Genomic DNA, 18,987 nt, shown 5'->3' on the forward strand with positions numbered 1-18,987 from the left:
AAACACCCCAAAAACACCTTAGCAAAGATTATGCCAGTCCTCCTCGCTCCTCTGTCCTCCAAATACATTTTAATAATTGAGACATCTTTCAGTAAGGCGTACTGAGATTGATTTCAGGGTCACAGGCAGGAGGACATATGAGACAAGGAGGCACAAATTAGTGAATTGAGAAAAGCCCTCTGTCTATGTAATGCACCCGGACAGACTATGGGTACACATTAATAACTGTTCTCACTAGGGTTAGCATCATAGGAGCTGCTGCAATGGTAAATGTAAAGGTTTCCAAAGGCGATTCAACAAACTATTATGTGACATCACAGTGACGACACCCATGTTTAATAAATGGTTTGTGAGCAGAGATGGGCAGTAACGCGTTAACGCGTTACTGTAATCCGATTACTTTTTTCGAGTAACGAGTAAAGTAAGGGATTACTATCGCAAAAACGGTAATTAGATTACCGTTACTTTCCCGTAGGAACGCTGCGTTACTGCGTTACTAAAACCGTGATTTTTTTTGCGAGAATGTCTCATGACAGTGAGGTAAGCAAGTGCAAAGTTGTGACAACAGCTGTGTGCAGATCAACAATGGATCATATATCGAGTACGGCGAGTATGAGCGTGCAGCGTTTAAAGCGTGGAAGTACTGACCTTACTTTGAGTTTGATTCCATAAGAAGTGACAAAAACATTAGCATCCATTAGCATCGTGCGTGGGAAGAAAACTTCTTTTTACAGCGAAAAACCTCCCTAAACTTCCGAGCAAGCTCCGAGTGCGCTACCACGTAATGGGAAATTCACAGAGAAACTGCCGCCGTATCCTTCCACTGACCGCTGCGGCACACCTGCACCAGGGTAAACCTCCGCCTACCCAACTCCTGCTTTACAGGTGAAAATAGAGCAAAAGGACCGCTGAGTCTTTGATTTTATTTATTTTCTGCTGTGTTTTACTTGCATCTATTTGAAAGACTGATTGTAAACACACAAAAAAAAAAAATTGTGCTGGAATGTGCAGAAAATAGGTTTAAATGTTAAACAAATTTCTTCCAGTCAGTGAATGTTGCATATAATTACATTTTTGCTTGATGCATAAAGTTAAAAGATTAAAACTAATAAAACAAGTTTTAAAAAGAGACTTTTCCATTTGATTACATTTTGTATGATGGAAAAAGTAGAATTGGGCTGAGAGATCTATCTCTTTATCACCTATTCAGATTGTAAATCGTGTTTTTAAAAAGTAACTAAGTAATTAATTACTTTTGAAAATAAGTAATCAGTAAAGTAACGGGATTACTTTTTTGGGGAAGTAATCAGTAATTAGTTACTGATTACTTTTTTCAAGTAACTTGACCAACACTGTTTGTGAGCCTTAATTGGCCCCATGAACTATGTTATAATTATAGGGGCCGTAGTAACTCAGTTAGCTTTTGGACAAACCCTCCCAAGAGCCTGTGATATCTAGCAATTCTCAGGGTCACTGGGGCAAATAAAATTCTAGTCCAAGTAACAACCTTACAGCAAGCTGACATTCAACTCTCCAAAGTGATTATGATATGATGTGATGTATGAAATTGATCTGCTGTGTGGCAAATAGAGGCTGACTTCATGCACACTGCACCGGAAATCCTGAAAAAATAAGTTCAATTCCTAGACGATTTCATCTTATACACACACTGCTAACTATAGAAATGTTTACATTAGGTTTACTGACTACAGTCATGGTAAAAAGAAAGTACATGCTCTGTGATTTCTAAGGTTTTTCATTTCAGGACAACATAAAAAAATCAAATCTTTACCAGGTCTTAAAACTATGTAAATACAACCTCAGATGATCAGCAACACTTCAGATACTACCCTGGGATTGATTTGTTATACAAAAGCTAAGCCAAAATGCAGAAGCAGTGTGTGGAAAACTAAGTACATGCCATGACTGAATAGCTTGTAGAATCATTTTTTTTTTTTTTGACACTGTAATTTTTATTGATAGTTTTGTCACAGTTTAAACATAGACATGTTTTGCATTACAGGAGAAATAACCATGCAAGCACACAGTCAAAACAAAACAGAACTAAAGCGAACAAAAGGTGTGGGTGCCAATTCTAATCAACTACCGTATGCATGCTGTTAGAGTTTGTATTGTTGATTGTCATTTATGCTTAGAAATATTTACTTATATATGCTTAGAGTTTTGTAATTAGTTGTAGATTGGTAGAGGTTTTGATCCTTGATAGTCTGCAAACTTTGTGTGTATTAGACAGCACTTTGGGAGCATGAGAGGTCATACCGTGTCTTATTGTTTTATGGTAGGATTAACGTAGTTGCGTCTGTTCTAGTCTAAGTGCTCTTTGTTTAGATGAACTGCAGGACTTCCTCACCGTGTTATCTAGGATGAACCATCTAGGGTGAGGGGGAGGCTACCCTCTTCCTGACCAAGGATGTTTGACCCTTTGATCAGCAGTCCACACACACACACACACACACACACACACACACACACACACACACACACACACACAGGCAAGGTACTCTTTGTTTGTATGTAGACGTCATATGTTAATGAACTTATGCATATTCATGTAACCTCAATAAAAGGACAGTGTATGGGAGAACGGACGAGAGCTACTGGGGTCAAGCGAAGGAACGGCGCTCTGTCCGGTTCTCTCCCGTGCACGAGTACCATGAAGAAGTTTGCCTACTTGCGTCTTGCTTGCAGTGTAATTATATTGTCTTAACGTTCCAGCGAATAGGTTTATGCTACAAACCTATCACATGCCTGCCTTTGCTCAGCAGCATACATACTCCAGCTTATATATGTACTTTTATACAGGCATGCATCAATAGATATACAGAGTCATAGACCTTAAATGTTTTGTTCGTTCATTAATTTTCCTTGGTGCCATACAATGTCCACTTCTCCCACTTAGCAACGAAAATATCTTCCTTTAATCTGAGAATGTAAGTCATTTTTTCCATTGCATAGATTTCTCCAACAATATTTAACCAGTCTTTTGATGAAGGCGGATCCAGTTTGTACCAGTTTCTTGTTATAGCTTTCTTTGCAGCTATCAATAGGATTTTTGTCAAATACAAGTCGTCGTACAGAACATACTCTCTAATATTCCCAAGATATACAGTTTTAAAATTGTGTGGTAATTGGTAGCCCAAGATATTGCCTATTACAAGAGTCACGTTCTTCCAAAAATTATGCAGTTTCAGGCACTCCCAAAACACGTGCGTATGATGTGCTTCCATGTTACCACATCTTCTCCAGCATGGCAAACTGTCTTGAGTCTGTTTACTTTTGATTTTTGGTGTAATAAAGAATCGAGTAAGGTGTTTCCACCCAAATTCTCTCCAGCATCTTGAGTTAGTCGTTGTGTTCTGGGTTTCACACATATCTAACCATTCCTCAGTTGAGATATCAGTTTTTATTTCCTGCTCCCATTTCTTTTTTATGTATTCAGTTGATGTTGCCGTGTTCTCTCTTAGATTTTTATATAGTACAGAAATCTCCTTGAATTGGAGGCCCCTGTATGATTTAATTATACAATTCAGGATGCCTTAAGACGTACGCGAACTTCGTATTTCCTTTGAAAAGTAGTCTCTGAGTTGCAGGTACCGGTAAAAATCGGTTTTCTCTAGACTATACCGATCTTTTAAATCTTGGAAACTCATCAAATGGCCATCTTTCATTACTGTACAAATCGCTGTTATTCCTTTTTGTTCCCACTTCCTGAATCCTGGGTCGTGAGCACTTAGTATATCACCAACAACATAGGCAGCCCAGTTTAACATCTTAACCTCCCTTTCCAACTTACTTTGTTTAACTAGGCCAAACCATATCTCTAGAGTGTGGGATGTTATAGGATCAAGGAAATGCTGTAAGGTTTTCTTAAGTTGCTCATTTCCAAGAAAAGTCTGGACTGGGACATCCCGTACTTTTATTTCAATATCTTTCCATTTAGCATTAAAGTTCTGATCACACCACTTTATCGCCGGTCTGGTTTGGGCCGCATGATAGTAATCTTTTAGATTAGGGAGTCCCACACCACCTTGCTTCCTAGATAGTTGTAATGTTGTGTATTTTATTCTAGGCCTTTTACCATTCCGTACAAATCTAGAGATGAGCCTATCCCAGTCCTTGAATTTTTCCACTGGGATCTTAACTGGCAGAGATTGGAAAAGGTACAATAACCGTGGGAGGACACTCATTTTTATTGTTGTGATTCTTGCACTAAAGTCTAGTGTAAGAGTTGACCATCGGTTTAGATCGTGTTTAATCTGAGTGGTCAGCCTATCATAATTTGTTTTAAAAAGGTCACTCAATTGTTTAGTCACAGTTACACCCAAGTATTTCATTTGTTTTGCAGTCCAGTTCAGTCTAAACTTATTTTTAACCTCTTCAGATGGCAAATAGTTGAAAGCCAGTATCTGAGTTTTGGTCACATTAATTTTGTACCCCGAATGTTCAGCAAAGATATTAATTACATTAAACATTGGAATTAAAGTTTGGTTTGGATTTTCTAGGTAGAGTATGATATCATCTGCAAATAAGCTGATGATGTGGTCTTCCCCTTTAATACTTATTCCTCTCACCTCCTCACTTTGTCGGATGGCCTGTGCCAGGGGTTCAATATATAGAGTGAAGAGAAGAGGTGAGAGGCAACAACCCTGACGGGTACCCCTCTCGAGAGAGATTTGCTCCGTTAGGCTGCCATTGATTCTAATTCGAGCTGTAGGAGATTGGTAAATAGATTTGATACACATCACAGCACCGTCATTAAAACCAAACCTTTCAAGCACGGCATATAGGAAGTTCCAATCTACACTGTCGAAAGCCTTCTCTGCATCCAGGCTTACTAGGGCCGCACTGCCCTTTTTTGTTTGTATCGAGTTAACTATTTGGAGGGTCCTTCTTATACTATCTTGAGTTCTACGTCCTGAGATAAAGCCAGTTTGGTCTTCATTAATTAAGTCTGTCATAATTGCTCCATATCGCTTAGCGATTATAGATGTGTATATTTTGTAGTCCACATTAAGAACCGATATGGGTCTGTAGTTGTTACAATATTCGGTGTCTTTTCCCTCTTTAGGGATTACTGAGATAATCGCCTCTCTCCATGAGGGAGGTGTTACACCCTCCGCAAGGGTATGATTGAATGATGATTGAAGCATTGGTATCAACTCCTCCTTAAAGTTCTTGTACCACTCTGAGGGGAACCCATCGGCCCCCGGTGATTTATTAGCTTTCAGACTGGAAATTGCTCTAGATATTTCTTCATGACTGATGGGGGCAGTCAGTTTGCTGTTTTGCTGCGTACCAATACGTGGTAAGTCTAGGAAGTTAAGAAAAGCAGTTTTCTTATCTTTATTTGAGGAACATGGTTGTTTATACAAGTTTTCGTAATATTTCTTAAATGTTTCTTCTATTGCTTCCTGGGTATACTGCAAGTTATTTGTAGATGGGTCTCTAATCTTGTGAATTGTATTAACAGCTTGCTGCTGTCTAAGACGCCGTGCTATCAGTCTAGCTTCCTTTGGGCCATTCTCATAATAATCCTGTTTCAAAAATCTAAGTTTTTTTTCCACTTCTTCAGTCAATATATTGTCAATTTCCTTTTTTAGTGTTTTAATTCTGTCTTGGAGCTGAACATTCCGAGTTGTTCGGTATAATATTTCTGTGTTTTTCAATTCCTCCACCTGGCTTAGGTACAGGTTTGGAGTCTTCTCCCACCCCCATTCTCTGCAGCCTGCTGGAGCGGGAGGGCTAGTAGGAGGAGTTGGCCGTCCGACTGCGGTCTGGGGTGTGGGGCCTCCCTGCTGCTGCGGAGTCGGGGTGGTCTGCCTCTCCCCACCGCAGGGAAAAGGGTAACACCACCTGGGTCTGGGTGCAATTCCCCCCTCCAGGGACAAGGGTACCTAGACCCGGTTCGTAGAGTACGCTTGGGGAGTGTGATTGTGTGTACAGCGTCTCTTTATGTCTGTCTCCACGTTGGTTGAGTGTGGAGTGAGTGCATATGAGAGCATGAGGGTGGGAATGGATGTTTGTGTCTGTGTGTGCCTGTATGTCTGTGTCTATATGTCAGGTTGGGTATCAGACGCCACCTCTCTGGGGACACCTCAGGCCCTCCAAGGTTTGGAGGCCTATCTCCACCCACCACTTCCCCTGCCAGTGGCGGACTCCCTCAGGTGTCGGTGTGTTGGTGGTTCTTTGTGTCTGGGGGTGGGCGTCCGGGTACACACCGGCTCACTCCTTGGCGGCCGCTTGTCGGGGCCTGGGGCCTGGGGCTCGCTCGGGCCCCTTTGGAGGTGGGGTGCCCCCGGCCTCTCGGCCTGGGGCTCGGTCACTCAGGCGCAGCTGGGGGCCGGCGGAGCTCACGGGCGCGTCACTGCAACTCCCCCTGACTTCTGCTCCGCGGCTGCTGGGCGAGCCCTCATCTGGGACTCTCCAGCTCTTACTGGAACAGTGGCGCGGCTGCCCCTCTGTTGGTCTTCCATGGTCTCTTGTGTTCTGGGGGCCTCTGGATGTCTGGAGTTTTGATCTCCTCCATACCCGCTTCACACCCTGGAGGACGGGGCTGTGGCCCCCCCACACTCCCTAGCAGATCATTACATGGAGAAACCTTTGGAATGCAAGCATGCTGATCCACACAGGTATGCACACATGGGTATTCACAGACGTGGACTAAAGCTTTCTTGGCTGCTACCTCAAAGCACACTGTGCGCTGTCTATCTTGCGTGCTGCACAATATCGTTTATTATTTAGTAAATATTGATATCTATTGCTAGCTAGTTTATTGTGATGGTGCTTTGTTTTCTCTATTATTATGTTGCTCTTTGTTGTTTGCTGTCTCCTCTGTTTGTTTTTTTGTTTGTTTGTTTTTTTTCTCCATACAGGTGACCCAGGAGTTCTTTTTTTTTTTTTTCTCTCTCTCTTCCCCCCCTTCTCACCGTCTCTTCTCCCCTTTGGTTTTCTTTCTTTCTCTCCCCCTCTTTCTCTCATTCATTCCCCCTGTCCTATTTATTAAAAAAAAAAAAAAAAAAAATGACAAAGGATGAACTGAAGCTCTGCCATCACGTAATGTCGCATACTGCTGTTTCTGATGTCATTTAAAAAAAAAAAAAAAAAAAAAAAAAGGTACAGGGCCTTCCTCATTTGGTGTTGTTTTGAAGTTATAGCAATAAGCTTCCCTCTGAGCACAGCTTTGAATGCATCCCAAAACACCGTTGGGCTAATTTCTTCAGTGGAGTTTTCCTCTATGTATTGCTTTATATCTTTCTTGATTTGGTCTTTCGTTTCTTTATTATTCAGACAGCTCAGATTTAACCTCCAACAGGTATTTCTACGCCTACTATTTAGATTTAGCTTTAAATGAATGGCACAGTGATCAGCAATATCTGCCACTCCAATTGTGCATTCAGTTACTCTGTGTAGATCCCATCTGTTCATTAAGACATAGTCAATTCTTGAGTAAGTGTTGTGAGTCTTTGAGTAGTGTGTATACTCCTTATCCAGTGGGTGGTGTTCCCTCCATACATCTACCATTCCATGCTCCTTCATAAATGTATTAACCATTCTCGCCAGGCTGTTTTTGCTTCTATTTGTGCTTGTTGTATCAATTCTATGGTCGAATACCACATTAAAGTCTCCTGCACACAGCACAGTCCCTTCAGATTCTGACATGACTGTAGTAAGTAGAGTCTTCACATTTTGTTGGTTGCTCTCAGGGGGAATATAGAGATTGATTAGTGTCACCGCCTCCCCTTCTAGTTTACCTCTTACAATAATGTATCTCCCCTCACTGTCCCGAATTTCTTTAGAACATTCAAAATTAACTGAATTTTTAATAAGTATTGCTACCCCCCTTTTACGACTTTTCTTGCAAGTACTATAGTAAGAATTTCTGTACCCAAATTTCTTCAATTTATCATGCTCTTCCTGCGACAAATGTGTTTCCTGTAGATATATTACATTGGCATTAAGCTTTCTCATTTTGAGTATCACTTTGCTTCTTTTAATTGGGTTATTCATCCCATTGACATTCATTGACACCAGCGTTATATTCCTCATCTTTTCACTGTTAAGTTTTGCTTTATTTTTGGCTTATCACTATCATAGCATCCCACACTAACTCTAAGAACTTGGAACAAGATAACAAGAAACTTAAGAGAAACTGAAAATACGTATTTCTTACCCACAGCGTCCCTGTGGTTCGTGGGGTATATCCCTTTCAGATTAGGGGCCCCCGTGAGATCCAACATAGGTTCCTTAAGAAAAAAGAAAAAAAAAGAAAAGAAAACCTACCACTTTCCGGTCTACCTTGCCTTGAAAAGTAACAGAGTAATGAACCTTTAGTTTCAGAGTTCTACTGTTCAGTCATTTCCACCGGATTCAAATGTTTGTATCCTCACTTATAAGTTCTCGGTGTTAGATCGCTGCCATCCCAATGCATTTTGCAGTCGCTCCTCCAGCATCGTGCTTTCCCCGCTCCGCTGCGGCACCTCCACCTGTATTCCTCTCCTCCTTAGCTCCTCCGCCGCCGCCCGGCCACTGTCATATGTCCTGGCGCCGCTCTCCCAGTGGATCCTGATTCTGGTCAGAGGCGTCTGGAAGCGAATTCCTCTCTCTTTTAAGGCTTTCTTAATTCCAGCGTATTCCTTCCTCTTTTGAACCACGTCGGCAGCGTAGTCATGATCAAAGAAAAGCTGCTTATCCTGATGTACAACCTTTTTCTTCCACGCTGCCTTCAGCACCATCTCCTTGGTTGAGAACTGAAGAAAATTAACCACCACCGATCGCGGAGGTTTTTCTGGTCCGGGTTTTGGCACCAGAGCTCTGTGCGCCCGCTGAATATTTAGAGCAGAATCCGGCGGGAGCGAAAGCTCAGCTCTCAACAAGTCCTCCACACACTGCAGCACAGAGTTTCCTTCAGAGCCCTCTTTTAGGCCAAAAATGCGAATGTTGTTCCGTCGGCTACGGCCTTCCAAGTCAGCCAGTTTCATCTGAATATTCCGTTGTTGCTGAAACGACTGGATTAGAGCGTCTTTTGCGGCCAAATTCCACCTTTCCATCTCTTCCAGTCTTTTCTCAGCTTCTTCGAGTCTGGTCTCATGGCTAGCTAGCTCGTTCGCAGTTTCTGCCAGCTTTGTATTAATGTCTTTCTTGAAGCTGTCGAATTCGTCCTTCATTTCTTGTGTGATGTCTTTCTTAAACGTGGCAAACTCGGTTTTAAACTCTGCTTTAAGTGAGTGAATTTCCTTAATGATGTCCTGGAAGTCTGCGTGAGGGTGGCTAGCTACATCTCCTTCCATCTGCTCGCCTTGCACGCTGTTCTCGGACATGTCTGCGTTGCCCCCTCTTACCAGCTCCACTTGTTTCACAAAATCCTTAATGTTTCCTTGTCTTTTTGACCTTCTTCCACCTTCCATGGCATTTATTACACGGTTTAGCGGTGGAAATATTCGAATTCTGGTTCTCTTTCGAGTTTTGACCGGGAGCTGCAGGTTTATGCTGCCATCTTCCTTACGTCCCCCTCATGTATCACCTGTAGAATCATTTTTAGCAGCAAAAACCTGATGTAATAATTTACTGTATGTCTTTATCAGTCTCTCACAGAGGGGGATTTTTGTCTCCCCCTTTGTGAGAGATTTTGCAATGTTGTTTCCGTTCGTCGAAGTTTGAGCATTAGTTTATGCACAGCTCTCCCACCACACCATTTCAATCAGCTTGAGATGTGGATTTCTTAATGCTTGTTTTTCAGCCACTCTGTTGTAGATTTGTTACTCTGTTTGAGAACATCTTGCTGTTTTATGACATTTTGGCTGAACTTTAGCTATTGGACACATGGCCTCCTATCTGACTCTAAAATACTTGTTATACAAAGAAGTTCATGGTCAACTCAATGACTGCAAGGAGCTAACGTGCTGTGTCTACAAAACAAGCCCAAATCATCATCCCTTCCACCACCGTGCCGGACGGTTGGTATCAGTTGGTATAAAATGTTGGTGCTAATGTGCTGTGTTGGGTTGTCACCAAATGTGGCGCTGTGTGCTGTAGCCAAACATCTCTTCTGCTTGGTCTTAGCTATTCAAAGGACATTGTTCCAGATGTTTTGTGGTTTATTTAGATTCAACAAGTTGCCATGTTCACTTGAGAGAGAAGAGGCTTTATCCTGGAAACTCTTCAATTCAATTTTATTTATGTAGTTCCCTCAGGGCACTTTTAATTGTGAGGTAAAGATCCTACAGTAATACAGAGAAAACAGGGAAAACTCCAACCATTATGTTACCCCCTATGAGCAAGTGCTTTGGCGACAGTGGGAAGTAAAAAAAAACCCTTTCAACGGGAAGAAACCTCCAGCAGAACCAGGCTCAGGAAGAGGCAACCATCTGCTGTGACCGGCTGGGGGTTAGGGGAGGAAGACAGGACAAAGACCCACTGTGGAAGAGAGCCAGAGATTAATAATAACTAATGATTCAATGCAGAGTGGTGTTGAGTCAGAGATGTAGCTGTTGAGGTTTTTTTCTGCATGTTCTCTGAGAACTGCATCATCTGATCTTGAGGTGAATATGATGGGTTGTCTACTCCTGGGACAACCCCATAAAACTGTTAAAGCCCCAGCTTCTATAGAGGTGCTCACACTTGCTGATGATCAGTTATTCAAGTGGGAGTTATTCCTATTGAAGCAGTGAGGGTGTACTTAGTCTTTCACCCACAGCTTCTGCAGTTTGGCGTATTTTTTGTAAAAGAAATCACGACATGGTGTAATGTGTCATGATTTGTAGAAGGTTTTATTTACCTAATCTTACACAATTAAGCACATTTTGGTAGATTATTTTATTACATCCTGACATATAATACGTGTAAAAATGTGTGTTTATTTTTACCATGACTTCATAAATTAAATTATAGTTTTCATCATTGAATAGACCATAAGTACATCGGCATGCTGCGTGTGTGTGTGTGTGTGTGTGTGTGTGTGTGTGTGTGTGTGTGTGTGAATGAGAGAGAGAGAGAGAGAGAGAGAGAGAGAGAGAGAGAGAGAGAGAGAGAGAGAGAGAGAGACATAGAAATGGCAGAAGACAAAGGGTGTGATTGTGTTTAAAGTGTCCCTTGTCTTATATCTATAAAGGCATTAATATGCATTTGATCATGAAAATACAAAGCAAGGCGTTGAAAGGCATTTGGGGTTTTGTGCCCACCAAATGAAAACAAAATGCTTTCAAGTTTGCATTTTCATTTGAATTTGCCATTTCCACACAGGCAAGGAATAAATCTACTCACAGTGTGAGTTTATTTTACATTACACCTCCATGTCTCTCCTCCTTTTCAAGTAATCCCCAGTGCCAAAGCCATCACAAGGATACACAGAGGGAGAAAACACACACACCCACACTTAGATCACCACTAGTCTCTAACGTGACATGCATATTTTATAGACAACCTTTCACTCCAATCCTATTCCTGAACCCGAGGGGGCATTCTGGTTAAAAGTCACATCGACTAGGCAAACATTTTCCTCCTGGCTGCCAAGAACTAAACAGGCTGTGTGATAACTGGTTGGATCATTTGTGTAAATGTGCATGCAGTGCTGCTCAAATAGCAGTACTGGTATTTTTGGATACAATTTGCTGTTGACAACATGCAGTCTTAAAACTAAATCCTTGATAAATAAGGTCTATATAGTTTCTAAATATTTAACAATGCTATATTCTATATTGCTTTAGACGATGTAAATGTTACTGAATGACAGCAGCCTGTGATTTTTAGGTCAGTGTTGAGTAATTTTGTTACATAATAGATTATTTCCATCAAAACAAATGAGGATGGGCCATCCAACACAGCCAACGTATCCGTGTTTATTAGTGTTCCTGGCGTTAAACTTGGTCCAATGCTGTTCCACACTGGGTCTTTAGGGAGAAAGGACAGAGCGCGCACATGATGTCTGCCATGCTTATAATTAGGTTGGATGTTATTGTAAAAGCCCCAGAGGTAGAAGTGAATGGAGAAAAAAAAAGCATACATGGGAATACCATCCCCTTAGGAGACATGTGATTAAACCTTGAAATTCACAAACACTACCAAATTAACAAGACTTCTTAAAGCTTAGAAAATGTAAAGAGGATCTATTGTGCTCATTTCTAGCTCCTTTTTTTAAAATCTTGGGCACTTATTTAACAGTCCATTGACTATGACCGATTCACGGTTACCTCAAGGCGCTTGACATGGGACTGTACAGCTCTAGGCTCTACAATGTTAGAAAGAAGAGCCCAATCAAATTATCCCCAATGAGCAAGTACTGGGAGAAGCTTCCTGACTCAGGGAGGTGCAACCACCTGGTGCAACCAGTTAGACGTGAGGGGAAAGAGAAGTGTGAATAGATATAGAGAGACCATGAAACGCAAACAGGAAAAAAAAAACACTAAACCCACTAATCCTGGGTGTCTGACAATCTCTAAAAAAAACTGAAGTGAAAAGTCTTTTATGCTAGTCTGCAGACATCCTCATTATTGTGTCTGAGTTGCCAGTCTATCCCAGGGTCATCCACCATGAAAAACCTCAAGGAAAACTAGAAAATTGTGAGCGCATTTCCAAGATTCTTGCCTCCTTGGATTGGTTACCAGTGGTGTTCAAAACTTTTAAAATTTTATTGCTTGTTTTCTTACATCTTCAACCTTCTCACCTCTCACACCCTGCTGTTACGCTCAGATCTCCAGATGAGCTCTTGATGTCGGGCCCCAGGGCAAAACTTGAGACATAGGGTGGTAAAGCATTTGCCTTGAGGACTTCAAAACTGTGGAATAACACGCCTCAGAGAAACAGATGAGATACCTTAGTGACCTCTTTAAAAAAAACTAATTTTATAAAATATATTTTTCTATTACGTGCATACTAAGGGAGAGGATGAAAGAAATGCTATGGATTACGTTGGGTTCGTGAAGCTAGTAAAACACAGGCTAGCTCAGACACTCTAGATCACTATAATCAGATATCCTGATCCTGTTGAGCACATAGACCTTTGAGAACATCCTTAAATGCAGAGAAAATTTTGCATCCTGTGCTTGAGGAAACTGCATCATTTCAGAAAATATTACTGGCTCAAAAGCATACATACACCCCCACTTGTGATTGGTTAAATGTACCTTAACAAGATGCACCTCGAACCAGATGCTCTTGGTACCCAACAACGGTCTTCTGGCATAATTCTGGCAGGATATGTGGCAGTATTGGTACAGTTCATTTAAATTGGTTGTTTTCCTGGCACAGACTAAGCTTCAAAGCATAATGCACAAATTTTCAATAAGGTTGAGGTCAGAACTTTTGGAAGTAATCCCAGAAAGTTAATTTTAGCCTAGTCATGGTAGCCTGAGAAGCTTGGAAAGCTTGGCCTTCTGATAAGTTTCAAGAAGACATTTCACCTCTCATCAAAGAGGTTTCTTCAGTTCTGAAAATTGATGCCTGTCTGGGATCACTGATCTCATTGGAGTTGTGTTCAAGTTTAAATAATCTAGCTGTTGATTTCAGGCAATGTTAAAGAATTTGGACGTGGTTCCCCTATTTCATTATTCAGTACACTTGGTGGAGTGTACCAGTACCACTGGCAGCAAAACAGCCCCTGAGCATGATACTACCACCACCATGCCTGACAGCTGTTACAGTTTTCTTAGGTTTGAAAGCCTTACAGTTACATACTTCCAAACATACTTCTTGTCATTGTGGCCAAATAACTTAATCTTTATCTCGTCTGAAGATAAAAAACTTTTATCCAAAACACATTTGGCTTGTCCATTGGGGCAGCTGTAATTTTTACTCAAGCTTGAAGGTGTCACTTTTGGGCCAGCGACTTCTTAGTTAGCAGCCTCTCAGTCCATGGTGATGTAAAACTTGCATCACTTGTAGACATTGATACTGGAGCTCCTGCAGGGACCCAGTTGATGTCGACAATAAATTCAAACTTGTGCACCCAATTTAAGCTGTACAAGTATTACATTCTGGAAAAAGAAGAGTTCAAGGAAAACATAAAAAGAACAAAATACCATAGCAATTCATTCCCATGATGAGTGTATGTAAACCTAGGACCAAAACTGCACATGAGAGATTTTTGAAGCCTTTCCCTCTCACATAAACTGGCCTTTGTAAAAGAAGACGATTGTGAACTACTTCAAATGTACACAAGGCATTACATTTCTGACTAAAAGGAATGCCGGTACCACTTTACAATAAGGCTCCCCTTATAGATGCTAATAAATAGTTTATAGCTATATTATTAATTAATTTGTAAATGCTTTATAAACCATTATTAATGGTTTATTATGCATTAGTTAAGGGTGAGAAAGAGGAAAAAAACTGACCGGTTTCTTGCCAAATAGTGAGCCAAATGTGTTCACCTATATATTTCATCTAGAGTTGCTATATTAAACATTTCAGACTAAGTTACTATCCTGTAAGCACAATCAGCATTTGTAAACATATTTTTTATCATATAAAATTGTACTTCAGAAATGCATTATAAATATCCACAACTATCAATCGGAGCTTTGTTGTAAAGTGTAAAGCATAAAACCATTTATTAATGAATAATAAATATTTATAAATGCCAAATGGGAGCCTTATTGTAAAGTGTAAAGCATAACACCATTTATTAATGACTACTAAACATAAATGACAAAAGAGAGTTTTGTTGTAAAGTTTAAAACATGTCAACATTTATTAAGGACTAATAAACATTTATAAATGCCAAATGGGAGCCTTATTGTAAAGTGTAAAGCATAACACCATTTATTAATGACTACTAAACATTATAAATGACAAAAGAGAGTTTTGTAAAGTTTAAAACATGTCAACATTTATTAAGGACTAATAAACATTTATAAATGCCAAATGGGAGCCTTATTGTAAAGTGTAAAGCATAACACCATTTATTAATCACTAATAAACATTTATAAATGACAAAAGATAGCTTTGTCGTAAAGTTTAAAACATGTCAACATTTATTAATCACTAATAAACATTTATAATTGCCAAAAATGAGTCTTAAATGTATAATGTCACCATTTATAACACTTAGACCTAAATTACAATCAGTGCTTGAAATAACATTTAACTACTGTCAAAAATGGCAATGTATTGTAAGAGTAACACATGTAACATTAAATGTGTTTTTTAAAACACCAAACAGTCACCCATTCCAAAAAAAGTTCATGCCAGACTGGTTCAAACTGGAAATATTTTTTGTATGTCCTTAAATAAGCGTCCCAGTGGTCCATCAGGGTGTCGCGAACCAAGCCAAGATGACCACTCAAGAACCATCAGGTGTTCCTCCAGCAACTTCTCAGTGCGATTTCCTCTTAGTCTACGGACATGTCCTTTGATGGTCATCCAAGCCCTTTCGATATGCTGTGTATGACTGCCAGATTGAGGATCTACAAACCACCTGCTGTGATTTACAGTGTAATGTCTGTACCCTATGTTTGTCAAAACATTTTTCTAGGCTCTCCACTCATCACTGATAATGGCACTACCCAACTTAACATGCTGTCTGATCAGAGGAACAAGGTGGCGCCTCGATCGTTTTTCAACAAGTTTTAACACGAGCCTTCGCCTTTTGTCTTTAATTCCCATCATTCCAAATACCCATTTCTTCCTTTTCCATGCATTTCCAAAGCGTCCACGTGCATACTGAAAACAAAAAGAATAAAATTAAACAGAATTAAAATGAAAAAGAATAAAATTAAATATCTACAAAGAAACATTCAAAAAGATGGTTGCTTCTACTAATTTTTTTTACTTATGGTAAAGGTTTCCATGTTTAGAGGACACAGTCAGATCTGCATTGATTCTAACAAACCTGTCTGAGAGTTTACCAACCTTTCGCTGATGACGGAGACAGCTTTCATCTATAACCACAAATTCTCTGTCACCACCAAGACGGTGTCCATTGTTTATTCTGTGTCTTTTAATTGCACGTATACAAACATGTCGAATGTGTCTTGCCATGCTACTTAGTGTTCTGGAGCTGCCAGCCACTTCATCATCGATCATATCTACTTGTCTGAGCCTGAGCCCTTGTGAAAATCTGTGATAGAAATTGAGGCAATTATTACTTACTGAGGCCCTAATTTTATTTCACAAGTCTTGTATTGGTGTTCAATTATGAAAGGTGCATTGCTATTAATGTCTACATCTACATATACCTGTAAATGAACTTCATCCAACTGAAAAGAGATGCTTTTGATTTCTCAAAGAGATAGCCAGTTCTAATTGTTCTGGAAACTTTCCTATGACTTGCTCTTTTGCAGCACCTGAGAACATATCAATGAGTTAAGTAAAGAAATGGACCCTTAAACAAGAGCATTAATTGAAAAGATAATCACAAAATTAAGTATGAAGAAAATAATAATGAAAAGAGGTTAATGCTCCCTCTTGCATTGATAACCGAAATATTTTGTTATATTTACTACATGCACTACATTATCATGCATTATACATACCACATATATTGGTCTTTCTTCACCACGGAAATCATTTTCATCTTATGGTGACAAACAGGACATCTAAGCTTCTTTTTTAGCAGGTGTTTCTTCTGCAGCCATTTAATGAGCCTTAGTGCCTTATATTTAGTTTGTTTTCCTTCTATTCTGGCGCGCAATCTCATTCCCAAAGACATTCTGGTGGAAAAAAATGAGTAATTTATTTTATTATCACCTCGAAACACCGTAAAATACTCTATGGGAGTCTAGTGCAAATCGGTTCAGAGTTAAAGAACTTCACATGCTATATAAAACAAGCCCTATAATCAAAAATAGTCCCACGCAAAAAAGAGGATTGTCTCACCTGTTATAATGTATCTCCGACTTTGTTATGTAGATCTAACCCGCTGGATTCATGCTAAAAAAATATGTTCTGCTGCCAAAGGGAGGGAAAACAAATTTAATTTAAACGCAGAGGAGCTTATACAAGCATCCAATCACAGTTAACTTTATTAAGGAAAGCCCCTCCTGCCTGGAGCGCTCTGGAAGGTCAAGCCAAAGGGGCACGAACAGACACACTGAAGGCGCTCGTTCAAGTTGCTGCGCCATAGATGGAGCAGAAGATAAAAATTTGTGTGCGTCTGCGACTTACACAGTTAGCACACGTTCGAAGAGATACAAAAAGCAGAGACTGGATGATCTAGATTGCACTAAGCCAACGACGTCAGCAGTTAGACATGAAGGTGAGTATAATGCTAGCTAGCTACCGAGCCATTTGGCTGCTAGCTACAGTGGCTAACTAACATCACATAACATGTGAATAGCTCTATTACTATTGGTTATTCCAAACGATTGATATCACTTAGTTGTATATTTTTAGTTTTGTTTATGTGCATCATTAAATTTATATTAAACACCCTGGTAAGGCAGTACACATAAGAATTATTTGCCTTGTTTTAGAAATGTCTGAACCACCACATGTGTATATAACATAATTTTTACAAAGTGGCTTTTTATAAATTCAAGTTGTAACCGTTTTTAATCAATATTTTATTTGAGTTTCCCAAGTTTAGATTATAAATTATTTTAGTATTGTAATTTAATAATTGTTTGTTCTTTAGATTCTTCTTCTAATCCTGCCCCTACTGCAACTGCCCTTCTTAACAAGGAGCGAGAGAAACTGACTTTTCTTAAGGAGGAACTGGAGCGCGACACCCTGATGGACCACTGGGACGCTTATTTAAGGACATACAAAAAATATTTCCAGTTTGAACCAGTCTGGCATGAACTTTTTTTGGAGTGGGTGACTGTTTGGTGTTTTAAAAAACACATTTAATGTTACATGTGTTACTCTTACAATACATTGCCATTTTTGACAGTAGTTAAATGTTATTTCAAGCACTGATTGTAATTTAGGTCTAAGTGTTATAAATGGTGACATTATACATTTAAGACTCACTTTTGGCAATTATAAATGTTTATTAGTGATTAATAAATGTTGACATGTTTTAAACTTTACGACAAAGCTATCTTTTGTCATTTATAAATGTTTATTAGTGATTAATAAATGTTGACATGTTTTAAACTTTTCAACAAAGCTATCTTTTGTCATTTATAAATGTTTATTAGTGATTAATAAATGGTGTTATGCTTTACACTTTACAATAAGGCTCCCATTTGGCATTTATAAATGTTTATTAGTCCTTAATAAATGTTGACATGTTTTAAACTTTACCACAAAGCTATCTTTTGTCATTTATAAATGTTTAGTAGTCATTAATAAATGGTGTTATGCTTTACACTTTACAATAAGGCTCCCATTTGGCATTTATAAATGTTTATTAGTCATAAATAAATGGTGTCATGCTTTACACTTTACAATAAGGCTCCCATTTGGCATTTATAAATATTTATTATTCATTAATAAATGGTTTTATGCTTTACACTTTACAACAAAGCTCCGATTGATAGTTGTGGATATTTATAATGCATTTCTGAAGTACAATTTTATATGATAAAAAATATGTTTACAAATGCTGATTGTGCTTACAGGATAGTAACTTAGTCTGAAATGTTTAATATAGCAACTCTAGATGAAATATATAGGTGAACACATTTGGCTCACTATTTGGCAAGAAACCGGTCAGTTTTTTTCCTCTTTCTCACCCTTAACTAATGCATAATAAACCATTAATAATGGTTTATAAAGCATTTACAAATTAATTAATAATATAGCTATAAACTATTTATTAGCATCTATAAGGGGAGCCTTATTGTAAAGTGGTACCGGAATGCCTGTTCACATTTCTCCATATACTCAGTTTTTGTTGTGCTGAGTTTTACGCATCGGGCCTTGGCTCTGTGAAGGCCATAGCATATGATTTGCATTATTTTCATACTCATCAAACAATTCATTTGACCTCTTGTGCCCTGCATGGAAGAATTTGCATTTGTTAGTGTATGAAGACTGATTTATTCAGATTTCTCCTTGAATTTTACATCTATTTCTGCATATTATTTA

General features: G+C 39.3%; 2 long non-coding RNA genes across 3 annotated transcripts in view; one reads left to right on the forward strand and one right to left on the reverse strand.

Annotated features, from left to right (window-relative positions):
* Positions 1–6,176: 6,176 nt before the first annotated feature.
* LOC309710029 lies at positions 6,177–7,052 on the forward strand. Its single transcript, XR_014277648.1, has 2 exons — positions 6,177–6,650; positions 6,894–7,052. It is a non-coding gene; the product is annotated as an uncharacterized lncRNA (long non-coding RNA).
* Positions 7,053–15,023: 7,971 nt separating this feature from the next.
* The window catches only part of LOC309711853, a 50,299-nt gene continuing 46,335 nt past the window's right edge, over positions 15,024–18,987 (reverse strand). Inside the window, exons 1-5 of one of the 2 annotated variants that reach the window (XR_014278118.1) lie at positions 16,831–16,947; positions 16,488–16,664; positions 16,191–16,298; positions 15,865–16,072; positions 15,024–15,675 (exon numbers count right to left, since the gene is read on the reverse strand). This is a non-coding gene — a long non-coding RNA (uncharacterized lncRNA). Of the gene's footprint in view, positions 15,676–15,864; positions 16,073–16,190; positions 16,299–16,487; positions 16,948–18,987 lie in introns of those variants that run through there. The other variant, XR_014278117.1, reaches the window with a different exon arrangement.

Source organism: Aulonocara stuartgranti (genome assembly GCF_965226115.1).
Source record: "Aulonocara stuartgranti genome assembly, chromosome: 7".
Classification (NCBI taxonomy): domain Eukaryota; kingdom Metazoa; phylum Chordata; class Actinopteri; order Cichliformes; family Cichlidae; genus Aulonocara; species Aulonocara stuartgranti.